This window comes from Micromesistius poutassou (assembly GCF_964030765.1).
Source record: "Micromesistius poutassou genome assembly, chromosome: 6".
In the NCBI taxonomy this organism is placed as follows: Eukaryota; Metazoa; Chordata; class Actinopteri; order Gadiformes; family Gadidae; genus Micromesistius; species Micromesistius poutassou.
Window position 1 is genome coordinate 13,963,880 of NC_140276.1, and position 13,694 is coordinate 13,977,573.

At 41.7% G+C, this 13,694-nt stretch overlaps 1 pseudogene across 1 annotated transcript; it reads left to right on the forward strand.

Annotated features, from left to right (window-relative positions):
- The first annotated feature begins 762 nt into the window (after positions 1–762).
- LOC311345246 (P2X purinoceptor 7-like) lies at positions 763–1,855 on the forward strand (annotated as a pseudogene). Its single transcript has 3 exons — positions 763–771; positions 1,142–1,240; positions 1,345–1,855. The product of its transcript is annotated as a P2X purinoceptor 7-like (transcript).
- Positions 1,856–13,694: the final 11,839 nt, after the last annotated feature.

Here is a 13,694-nt window from a genome sequence, read left to right on the forward strand (position 1 = left end):
TCATTGCCCATTCATCACAGTTAATGACCAAGTTGACTTTGTTCAATCAAGCTGCCATGCAAAACAAGAAAAACAATGCTGACGGTGTAAAAATAACCACACAGACTTGGATTATTAATATTAGATGCAGTGATACGTTTTATCAGTTGTTGATAAGACAATGAGGCAAAAACACTAAACGATATTGCTTCTGGTTTTTTTCCCTGGACATTTTCTGCATGTTTTCCAGGCATTGGAGAAGATTGTATGCATGAAAGCAAAGTATGCATTGCATGACCAGAAAGAAGGATGTATTTTCCTTTGTTTGACCCCAAACATGTTTGTTTAAGGTTAAGGGAATGGATTTCTAGAGGCATTCAAATGTCACTGTTTCGACATCTGTAATGATTCTGCTTTATTTGTTAAGTTTAGTTATCAGATAAAAATGTGGACAAAATACAAGTCTGTCTAATTACCTGTGAGGTATCTTCTTTTAGTAACAGTAATTGCCTATTTTTATTTAGTTGGGCATTAAAACATGGGCTTACAGAATCTGGGCCAGTATCAGTCCATTCGGCCTCAAGTGGTCAAAGGCCCACTATGCAGGATCAGCAATTCCTTCGCTGTTTTCTCGGTTTGCAAACTTATTTTTCTCTACAGAATTCCCCCTACAGCTTTGGAGTAGATATTTTACAACACTGTCGTAACAACTTGTTGACGAGCCTCCCCCACCCACTTCTACGCTAGCCATGTGCATTTGTTTTCAAAGAAGCCGGCGGGGCCATGTCCGAGGTAGGTGTTCATAAAGAGTAGACAAGGTTATACATTTTGAAATAGTGTATTTTAGTGTTGTTACAATAAACATAAACCCATCCTTTTTATATAGTTGACGGGGAGAATTGTCTTTGGTTGTGTAACGATCAGTGTAAGAGTGTTGGCCAACATAATACATAACAATAGCATGAATTTGCGCAGCAATCGTACATTTAGGTATCTGCTCAAGTACTTGTAGTAATCTAAGTTGTAATTTATTAATTCAAAAAAGGTAGGCTTAAAACGTCATATTTACATCAGGTCATTGTATGATATTGCAGGAATCAACTTCGACCACGTTGTCCGAGTTCGCACCTCAGGCTATAGGCACTAGACCTTGAAAGCCCAGAACTCCAGGGGGAGAACTCAAAGAGGGGGGAAGGGCTCCAAGGACCTCGACTGTCAGAAAAGGCTGGAGCTCCAGAAGTGGCGCACATCTGAGACAAAGGTTTGTTTACAACCAATGTTTACTGTTGTACAATTGTTTACAACCCAATAAGATATGCACAATGAGTAGAAAAAAACGTTTTGAATTGTTTTTCAAGGTAAAACTTCACTCTGTGTCTGGAGCCTGGCCAGAAGGACAAGTTATTGGGAAAAATCCTGAACAGGTCCCCTGGGATGATGTTTGATGTACAGTCTTTCCTGGAGGAACCCCGTAACCCTGAACCCTGAACCAGATGGAGCTCTCCCTCACTGGTGCACTTGTTGGAATTGCAGGGAGATGGATTCCGACATAGAGAGGGTATGCGGTCGCCAGTCCCCGCAGGGCTGCATAAGCACCATGGCGTACATGCAGTATTACGTCTTGGACTAGGGGATGTTGCGGTTGGCCTGGAACAATATCTTTGCTCTTGATGAGAGCCAAGAGCCAGGAGTGGAGCAGAGACAATTCAGGCACTCATATAGACAATTTGTGTTGTAGCAGCATGGCTGCCTGAGTGTGGGAAGGAGAGTTATCATAGCCAGCTGCTGTGTCTGGAAGATTAGGGACACATTTCCTGACCCCAGGGCCCATTACATGGGCTTCAGGGTGCATCTACATGTCCACCTGGTCATGTAGATGTTTGTTATTAAACATTGTAAATAAACATTATTGTATATAGTTTTAAAATGTTTCCCTTTTTTATATGTTTGCACCACCTTTCATTCAGTTGTTCAATATTACACACTTTTTGGTTAGAAAAATATTTATTTTGGATATTGAAAAAAATGCGACAGTGACAGTGCTTCATGGTTTGTTTTTTGCCTTACGGCTATTGTGTAGCATCTGCTTGAGGGTTCTCTGGATTAAGGTTTCCTCGTGACACTTGTTTGGATGTGGGTGGTGGATGTACCGGGGCAAGCAGGCTGAGCCGTCTTGGGTCATCAAGCCTTATAACAATCTTGCGAGGAAGGCCTGTTCCACTTCTTCCTCCTGGAGATGATGGCCGTCTGGATGTCAGAGATGTAGGAGTACAGTTAATGGTACAGTTAACGTCTCCTAAAATGTATGATCCATTATGTTCTCGACGAATATGTGCTAACTAGCAGCTCTCGCGCAGGGTACTGCATTATATTGCCAGCCAGACATATCACATGATATAGGCTACACTCTTAGAAAGGAGGCATTCGAATGGCGATCTAGTGATATAAATAAACAACAAGAACCTGGATTCGGGGATTTAGCCTGTATCTGGGGCGAACAACCATGGAAACAAACGTGTTTGGTACTGAGTACGCAAGCTAGAAACATACAGGGCTCACAACAAAAAATGTTGCTGCAGCGATGCATATATTCCGTTGCATCCACAACATCTGCATCGATCGATGAAAGACTGAAGCATGAGTTACAGACAAATAGAAGAAACGACGAACAAGAAAGGCGTCGTGAACAAATGCGTTACCGGAGGAAGAGTGCGTCTTTTTTGGTTTCACTTCACATCTAACAAACACTGGGACAAATGTAGTTGATTTCTGTGTTTAACTGAGAAAACAGGGAGTGGAAGGACGGGACCCTATAATGTTCAAACTGTTGTCAATAATAATTGTTACGAGAGTAGCGCATGTGTGTGTGCGAGAATGGCATTGCGTGTGTGAGTTTGGTGAAGTAATGAATGAGTCCGGTTGTGTCTGTGCAAACGTGTAGGCCCTACTGTAAAGTTAGTGAAACTAAGAATAAAGTACCCAGCCTGTCAATAATCGGTGGCCGCTTCATTCCGACCATATTCAAACCTATAAGCAGACCCACTGCCGGTCAAAGTGACTCCCGACAGAATTGATGGAGCGGAACGTCGCTTTTGTGCTCCTCGACTATGGTCTGGGAGCCGACAGCAGGAAAGGTGTAACATAATAATAAAAATATTTTTTATTCATTCATTTTTTTTTATTCATACCATTCAGCGAACAAAAGGCAATAGGCTGATTATCGATTAGGGTGCGGGTGCCACTCAATGACATACAAACGTAGACCGAAGCGTCATCAACACGCCCACTCAACTGGTATGAAATGCCGACATCCTACTGCTCATTCACATATAAGGTAATTAGCATTTCCTCCGCAGAACATACTACCTCGTGGGACATACTACCTCGGGGGTAGTATTTTTTCAGGAGGTCCAACGTCAGGATATGTCATTCACATATATGGCACCTCCGTACAATAGACGGAGAACAGACGGATGCACGTCCATATGTGAAAGCAGCTTATATCTAGCCGGTTTCATGTTTGTGGGTGTGCAGTGCCGTAAAGCAATTTGTTACATCGCGAGACCCGAGACTCCTGCGAGAGTTGGTGGCGGGTCACCACCACAAACTTGCATTCTCCCTTTCTCCTCCCAGATGCGCTAGGGGGAGTCGAAACAGCCACCAATTGACCCATAAAGTGTCATAGAACCATCACAATGACTCTTAACCTGAACAATTAAGGTCAATTAAGCTAAAAAAGTTGCATAGTTCCTCTTTAAGCTATATAGACACAATAACATTATGATGCAGTTCATATAGAAAAATAAAACACTAGAGCAAACTTGTGCCCTGAAAAGTCAATGGTCTCTTTGCTGAGCAAGTTTCACGCTCCATTTTAAAAACACGCTTTAGCATACAGATACCAGGTGATTTCCCAAGAGGTAACAGCAGTATCTTATGTGTATGTGCTAGCCTTATACATTGACAGATAAGAAAAATACATTAATAAAGTTCATAATGATTATTAATGATGTGAATATTTTAGACTTCAGGGGGGAATCCTGCCCTAGCCCCCTCATTTTCTACTTCTTTTCTTTCTTCACTCCTCTCCTGTGACTGCATACCTCAATCTCTTCATAGCATACAACCGATCCTTCCTACATCCCCAATCTGTCCTCTGCTCTCCTGACCCCCGGGTTCAAAGACAAGGAACACCTTCAACATCTGATTCCTTCTGCCCATGTTGCATACAGCTTCACACACTCAGACGATATACACCCACATGCAACCTTCACGCTGAGTGGCCAGTGATTTCCTATAAACCAGCGTGTCCTCTCAGCTGGGGATTAAGTACCCAGAGGAAAGCCTTACACACTCAACAAGGCACCCTTACACAGCACTTCCTGTTATTATTTAATTGTGCATAGCAGCTGTTGTTAGAAATTAATGATGCTTGCCTTCCAATATCTCCTTTGTTGTCTTTAAATGTAAGATGTAGGATTGGTGCACACAGCTCCGTTTTTGCATAAGTTGAACAATTTATATCTTTGTTTTCCTCTCTTGATCATTCATATCTCTTTGTAGAACACAACTAGGACTCACAACAAAGGGAAAGGAGCGCAATTTGCACTTGAATGCATATGGCTTCTGCCATGACGTTTTGATTGATTGTCTTGGCTAGTTGATGTTGCATGTAATTGTCGCGTCACAATGATTACTCTAATTTATCTTTTTCCATTTGCAATTTTTTCTGGGAAGGGACTTCATTTTAAAAGGTTGGATTGTTGTTGATATGAACAAAGTGGTGTTTCTTATCTTTGTCAGCTTTAATAAATTCTAATTTTAATAAGACAACGTAATCCCTGCATCAGCCCTGTTTCAATGTGAATCATGAATTGGGAAAGCAGACATAATCGCTGATTGCTTTTTGAAAATTAAAACAGTACTGATGACGTACACTAATCGCCCGTTATGATTGACTCGCATAAAAGTAATCTCATTTGGAGTCTCTTTGCCTTCCTAATCGCCTGAAACGCTACCTCCATTCTGAAATGAGGTTGATACGCTTAAGGTATTTACTCTCTATAAAATGAAACCTAAAGCAGGATACAGATCCCTGTATTGACCTTAAAGCAGGGTATAAATCCTCTAAAGCAGGATACATATCCCTATATGCACAGCAGCAGGAGTTGGTTGGGCTTAAAGTGCCGAGACAGCTTGTACACAACCCAAACCCTGTCTGGCCTCATGTGGTATGAGACTGTAACCCATTACCTGGAAGACAATAGGATAGGGGAGAGGACTAACAAACCAACTCCAAAACTCCAGAAACCAGAAATGGTGGAAGGTTTGGGCTTGAGGCTAGCAAGCCCAACTCGCAAAATCCTACATGCTACAGAAACGTTGATGAAAACTAAAAAATCCCAAAGTCTTGGAAAGGAAGACTCTTCAGCGTCCCAAGCTAAATAAAAAATGACAATGCACATGGAAAACCGCAAGGAGACAGTGCGTCCGAAGCTTCTTCTGACCCCTAGACGACCCACCACCATAGCAACATGGAACGTGAGGACCATGTATGCAGGAGGAAAGACAGCAGTGATAGTGGAGGAGATGAGGAGGTACAATCTATCTCTCCTTGGTCTGGGTGAATCCAGATGGCTTCAGACAGGGCAGGTCAAGCTGGCGAGCGGAGAGTCCATACTGTACTCCGGGCACCCAGATGACTCTGCACCACATACAGAGGGAGTAGCATTCATGCTTTCCAAAGAAGCACAGAGGGCCCTTATCAGCTAGGAACCCATCAACTCAAGGATCATCACAGCCAGATTCCATACTACACACAAGAAAATAAACCTCCAAGTAGTACAATACTACGCCCCCACCAACGACGCAGCCGATGAAACCAAGGATCACTTTTACAACCGATTATACCACATACTCCAGGCCAAGAAAGAAAAGGACATAATGATCCTGACGGGAGACATGAATGCCAAGATAGGAGGAAACAACAATGGATACAAACTGGTAATGGGAAGACATGGACTAGGATCCATTAACGAAAATGGAGAAAGATTTGCAGCGGCTTGTGCAGACAACAACTTGGTCATCGGTGGGTCCATTTTCCCACACAAGGACATCCATAAAGCAACTTGGGTTTCTGCTGACCATACCACAGACAATCAGATTGACCACATCTGCATTAGCCAAAGGTTTAGGCATTCCTTGCTGGATGTCAGAGTTAGAAGAGGAGCTGATGCTGGATCTGACCAGGAACAGTAGATCCTGTGGAGACCAAATAGCCACCCTCAGGATTATCATCGAACAATCCATCGAATGGAACTCCCCTGTCTTAGTAAATTTCATAGACTTTGAAAAGGCTTTTGACAGTGTGGATCGGGAGATGCTATGGAAATTGATGGGGCACTATGGCATCCCACCAAAGTTCATCAGCATCATCAAGAACACTTACCATGGGATGCAATGTCATGTTCTCCATGAAGGATGCATATCAGAATCCTTTGAGGTCCTGACTGGGGTGCGGCAGGGATGCTTGCTTTCACCCTTCCTCTTCCTCCTCTGCATAGACTGGACTATGAAACAGGTAACCAACAACAGCCAAACCGGCATACAGTGGAGCCTGACCGAACAGCTAGAGCAGCGGTCCCCAACCTTTTTTGCGCCACGGACCGGCTTAATGTCAGACAAATTTTCACGGACCGGCCTTTAAGGTGTGGCGGATAAATACAACAAAATAAAATGACAAGACCATGGTATTTTGTAAATATAATAATAAAAAGCCTGAATCCACTGTGTACTTGTATGTAACTTTATTAGCAGCGTCCTCCTGACATTTTTTTTTTTTTTGCGTCCTCCTGACATCCACCAACAACAATAATAATAACATAATAATAACAATAACAACCTCTCTGCCTCGCGCTCTCTGGTCGCTTTGGTAACACTTAAACATACCTTCAAAATACAACATAAAACATATGAAGTTCATGAAAAATACAACTCACCATAACGCTAAATTAATGAGAGCCCTGAGCTTGTTTCTCTGCAATGAGACGGTCCCATCTCGGGGTGATGGGAGACAAAGACACCCGGAGTGTGTTGCTTATGTCCAGTCTATTTCGTGATTTTGTTTTGGTTGCTGTGACTGCAGAAAACCCCGCTTCACACAGATATGATGTCGGAAATGGCAACAGGGTTTTCAGAGCTGCTGTGGCAATCTCGGGGTATTCTGCCATGACTTTTATCCAGAATACCGGCAGAGTTGATGTCTCGAACATCCTTTTCAGGCCGCCGTCATTTGCGATCTCCAGCAGCTGATCTTCTTCTTGCGCGGACATGCTGGATTCGCCCGGTTTGTTGACAAATGGGTCGCGGATCCATTCCTTTTCAGTTCGTGGGTCTTTTGCGGTTGGGAAGTAGCGCTCGAACTCTTTTGAAAGCGCAATCGCATAGGTCAAGCGGTGTCAAGAGTGGGTCACGTGAGTCATAGACGGATGTAACGGGGAGAATTCTGAGAATTTTTCAAAATAAAAGATTGTTCAGACTCGAATAATAAATAAAACGGAAATAATGAAAGTTATTTATTCTTTCTGTGCGGCCCGGTACTTAACGACCCACGGACCGGTACCGGTCCGGGGCCCGGGGGTTGGGGACCACTGAGCTAGAGGATCTGGATTTTGCTGATGATTTGGCACTACTTGCACACACCCACCAACAGATGCAGGACAAATCACACAAACTAGAGATAACTGCTGCTTCGCTCGGGCTCAAAATCAACTCATCAAAAACCATAATTAAAATGCGAAGTAATGCGAATCAACAACAAGAACAACACACCAATAACCATGGATCAATGGATGTAACCAGTTTCACATACCTTGGGAGTGTAATTAACATAGGAGGATCGGAGGAGGATGCCAAAGCCAGAATTGGGAAAGCAAGGACAACATTAACATATGTTATGATTTTTTAGTCCAGGAAAGGCCGCCGAGACAGGATCGCTTTTAACTCACTTTATTTGGTTAAGGTTTTGGTCTATTGTCTATCGTCTATGAAACAAAAGGAGAGGAATGGTATATAACACGTGCGGAGTGTCTCTAAGCTTTACATCTAATCGATACGCCGCCCAAGAGATTCTGCCTCCTTTGTTCAGCTGTTGCTTTTTATAAACAGGTATGGTAAACTTCTTCTACGGCTCTAAAAACTTGCTCTCTTCCTCTGTGTGTCCGTTGCTGCCCCTATGTGTAAATGTTTGTAACTTTGTTAAATGTGCTCAGTACTGCCCTCTAAGGTTGTGTGAGAGTATTACTGCCTAATTTGTCAAATGTGCTCAGTGCTGCCCTCTGGCGATTGTGAGGGGAAATTACCTCTAAACTATGCTTGGTGCTGCTTCTTGTGGCTATGTGAGAGTATTACGGTTAAAATGTATCACAAGGGAATATTACAACTAAAATATGTCACACATACATACCTAAATAAAATTTAGGTATCTTAAATAAAATCTTAAATAAAATCAGGAAAAAAACAACAACATATCACTCAAGACCAAACTAAAAATCTTCAACTCAAATGTCAAATCCACTCTACTTTACGGATCCGAAACCTGGAAGACAACCACCAACATACTACAGACATTCAGCAACCGCTGTCTACGACGCCTCCAGGGAATCTACTGGCCCAACACCATCTCAAATGCCAACCTGTGGGAACTCACCAAACAAGAACCAATAGAGACCCAAATCAGGAGGAGAAAATGGAAATGGATAGGCCACACACTCAGAAGAAAAAACAAATAAATTACAAAGCAGGCCCTAACATGGAACCCACAAGGCAAGAGAAAGAGGGGAAGACCTAGAGCCACCTGGAGAAGAACCACAGAACAGGAGATGAAGACGAAAGGGCTGACATGGCAACAACTGGATCGGAAGGCACAAGACCGAAGAGGATGGAGGGGTTTCATTGATGGCCTATGTTCCCTAGGGAACTTAAAGGCCTAACTAACTAACTAACTAATCAGAATTCAAGATCATTGATAAAGGTGTTCCACAAGGCTCATCCTTAGGTCCTCTTTTGTTCTCGATCTTTATTAATGATCTTCCTCAAATCTGTTCTGACTGCCAAATTCATTAATATATAGATGACACTGTATTATACTCTTCCTGCTCTGATACTTCACAAATTCAACACTCTCTACAATCTGATTTCAATCTGGTTCAAATATGGTTCTCTTCAAATAAGCTTCTGTTGAATAAGAAAAAAATCATATAGTATATTGTTTTGCACTCAACCTGATCCTTCGTTATTAAGTAACTGTTCTATTAGTCTTCTTGATGGAACAACAATAGATACAATTGAAGAATTTAAATATCTAGGCCTCTGGCTTGATTCTCAGCTATCCTTTAAACCTCATATTAATTCAATCACCAAGAAAATATTTGGTTGTCTGAAATTACTTTATCATTCTGTTGACTGCTTCTCACAAGAAGTCCGGAAAATAATTATAATGCAATTAATATTCCCAATATTGGACTATGCTGATATTATCTATGGTAACACCTTTGAAACAAATCTCCGTCCTCTCAATGTGTTATATTATAGTCTTTGTAGATTTGTGCTCAGGTGTCCTTATAGAACCCATCACTGCCTAATGTATGAGTCCCTGAACTGGCCTGCCCCTAAGTCCAGAAGGCAACTCCATTGGTCAATACTTACTTCCAAATGTATCTATTTCAATTTCCCTTCATATTTGAAACAACTCTTAATTCCTTTTACTTCTCAGTACAGCCTACGGCACATGAACCGCCTGTTTCTAGTCACACCTAGAATCAACAAAGAAATTGGTGTATAGTATGCTTATCAGTACAAATGTCTACCTCCATTTTTGCTGAGGGATTCCTTTTTTTTTTTTTTTTATCGTACTGTGTAATACTGGCTGGTGGGGGGTGGGGATGGGGGGGCTAGCTTTGGGGAGCAGTGTTGGAGTGTGCATGGGTGTGTGAGTGTGTATGTGTTTGTCCTTTTGCTTATGTGTTTGGATTTATGTTATAGGGATACAGATCCCTATATTAAACCTAAAGCAGGATACAGATCACCTAAAGCAGGATACAGATCCCCTATATTGAACCTAAAGCAGGATACAGATCCCTAAACCTAAAGCAGGATACAGATCCCCTAAAGCAGGATACAGATCCCCTTTATTAAACCTAATTAGTACTTACTCTTTACTATCTTTGTATTGTTTGTCATTATTGTAAGGACCCCCTCGAAAATGAGATGGTACATCTCAAGGGGCTATCCTTAAAATAAAGAATAAAGAATAAAATAATACAGATCCCCTATATTGAACCTAAAGCAGGATACAGATCCCCTATATTAAACCTAAAGCAGGATACAGATCCCCTATATTAAACCTAAGGGATACAGATCCCTATATTAAACCTAAAGCAGGATACAGATCGCCTAAAGCAGGATACAGATCCCCTATATTGAACCTAAAGAAGGATACAGATCCCTAAACCTAAAGCAGGATACAGATCCCCTTTATTAAACCTAAAGCAGGATACAGATCCCCTATATTAAACCTAAGGGATACAGATCCCTATATTAAACCTAAAGCAGGATACAGATCACCTAAAGCAGGATACAGATCCCCTATATTGAACCTAAAGCAGGATACAGATCCCTAAACCTAAAGCAGGATACAGATCCCCTAAAGCAGGATACAGATCCCCTTTATTAAACCTAAAGAAGGATACAGATCCCCTATATTGAAGCTAAAGCAGGATACAGATCCCCTATATTGCTTTTTGTCACTGAATCTCAACATTCAACAAACACAAGATAGCATGGACTTAAAAACACCATTCCTTTATCTTCCATCTGTAAACTGTTGTAATAATGTGTGTCTGTGTATCTATATATCTATATAGACATATATTTACATACACACATATTTGTGTGTGTGTGTGTGTGTGTGTGTGTGTGCCCAAGAAAAAGCCAAAAATGAGAGCTTGGATGTTCTGTTGATACTCAAGTATACACAATTAATACAAAAAGAGAACATTTTCAAGGGCTAGCTAACCTTGAGAAGAAGCCTTTTCTCTCACTGTGTTTTTCTATGAGACTTTGTCACATTATATAAGTGTTTATGGAGTGGTTCCAATTGCTTGCAGGTCATGTTAGTTGGCCTGTTGCAGTTTATATTTAATTTCATTGAGAATCAATGCGGACAGGGAACATATTGACCTCGCTGGAAACAGCACTGGTACAAAAGGACATGCCATCTGTTGCTAATGGGTTCTTGATGAAATCCAATAGAAAAACTCTCAATACATTTGCTACAATATACTGTTATATGGCCAACATTTAAGATTGTTAATGTGCCATCTCCGGGGGACAGGACAGGACTGTGACAGGACAGTAGCACGGGTGTGGTTCCTAGGCAACCCCGGCCAGAACATGTACAAGCTCAAATTAATTCACGGCCTTTGGTAAATTGACTCAAGTTCCATCAATTACTGCATTAATAGTTGGTCCCTGCTACAAAATGCTTTTTCTTCCCTGACGAATGCAGAATCAAATGCCTTATCTAAAATGTATTTGAATGCGTTAGTATAGTAATGACCCAGGAGCCCCGTATTGGTTGGACATAGATCCTTGTGTTTTAGAAATAAGAAACATGCTTCCCACCGCACAATTCACCAGCCCGCAGTGAGTGGATGGCTGAGCAGAGTGTTCATGCCTGTACTTATACGTCTATTAAGAAGCACTGGGCTCACCGTGTTAACCACTTTCTAGGGCATGCAGGTGCAGCGGTTATTGCATGAGGCAGACGGAAGGTCAAATACTAGTGACTTGGTAAATGAAGAGCAAAGAAAGAACGTTTGGGATACAAAGTGATTGTGTGAATAAAGAAATAAAACTCTTCAAGATAGGGACTGAAAATGGTATAATGTATAATAGAAGATGGGAAAAGAAGAAGAGGCAGAATCAATGTTTCTTTCTTCCCCCCAGACTTTAAGATCCCTTTTGGCAGAGCATCAAGGCCCTCTGGTGAGCCCCACTCCTCCCTAGTGCTGGAGCAATCGATTTCCTAATTTGATTAATAAATACGTTTTCCCTGCGGTTGTAGATTAATTCCTTCCGGCACATCTATTTTCTGGTAATCTTAACATTGTGAGGTTTTTTTTTCCTCATGAAACAAAGAGAATATCGTCAGGCGGGAGAGCAGCGCATACATCAATTAGAGATGGAGAGGGAGGGCTTCTGAGATGAATTGTTCATTCATTGTTGGCTGTAATTCACAGAATTAACAGAAGTCCCACCTACAAGATGCTGATTGGCTTGGTGACATATACATATATATATATATATATATATATATATATATATATATATAAAGCAGGGTTGTCCCCAAATAATGTAATACTGGCACAGTGCCACCATGTAACATTTCCAAATAGGGAGGACGCAACGCAGACATTTAGTTGACGTCACTTTTTACTGAAACACTTTGATTAAGTTAAATACAAAAGTTAGATACAGAAACACAGAAACAGAGATATAACAGAAGAATGAAAATAGGCTAAGGGTTAATAGGTCAGAAAGGCTTCTAACACCTCACCGAATCAGTCAATAAACTACTTAATAAAAAAATAACAATAACTAGAATGCATTTTAGTTATGGCGGTTCTCGTAAGTTGGCAAACACCATAATTTTAAACATGCATGCAATTTTATTTAGTCAGCTGATAACAGCATCAGTCTTAGTGTATCTAGTTATCTCAATGTTCATCAATTCAAATAAAACATAATAGAAAAGTAGGCTAATTTGCACATTGAAATCAGTTTTCCAGCAGTTTTCCTCCCTCTCCTTGTTAATTGCTGCAGTATTGCCCTTCGTGCTGATGACTCCATTATTTTCCATCAGCAAGGTTCATTCCGTTGCTGAGATCAACACCACTCTGGTTTTCCATTCTTACTATGACAAAGTATCAACAGTCGCCTGTTCTGGGCGGCTGATTTACCCTGTGCACGCCCCAAACGCAACCTGCTATAAGGTAACGTTGACATGGCTACGTTTAGTTAATGGAACCGATATATCCTCAAGTCAAAGTCGATAATATCAAACTGAGTTTTTTTCAATTAAACAGTGACTTCTTACGCAGCGTTGATGGAACACCCCCCTGCCTCCCCTGCTAGCCCGTCCTTGCAGGGAGCCGGTGGGCTGAGCTGAGAGGGTTATCATCTGATGTGGTGCACCTGTGCAGGTTGGGCCGGCCGGTGACCTCATCAGCTATTCCCTCCCTCTGCCCACACAGAGGCGGATGGCGATGGTTTTAGTTCCTTTTCTTTGAGTTCGCCTTTTGGGTTTAGTCTTATGTTTGGTTTTATGTGCATCATACAACAACCTCACAGCACACTTTTGACTTATCCATTCACTACATTCGCCACTGATTATACTTAATCATCCCTTAATCATGTGTGGACTCCTTCTTTGTTATGGTCGTTGAGGTTGTTAGTAACAATGTCCTGCGGGTTTATTAAAACGGGAGTGTTATCTAGGCCCAGTCGGTAGCCTCAAGATACTGGCGGTAACTTCTATCCACAGTAACTCCCTGTGAGGTCTTCTGTTCAAATTGCAATTGGATGTGGCTGCTCTGCTTGGCACTAGACCTTACTCCCCCTCCTTGTCCAAATGGCAGAGGCCACTAGGTTGTTCA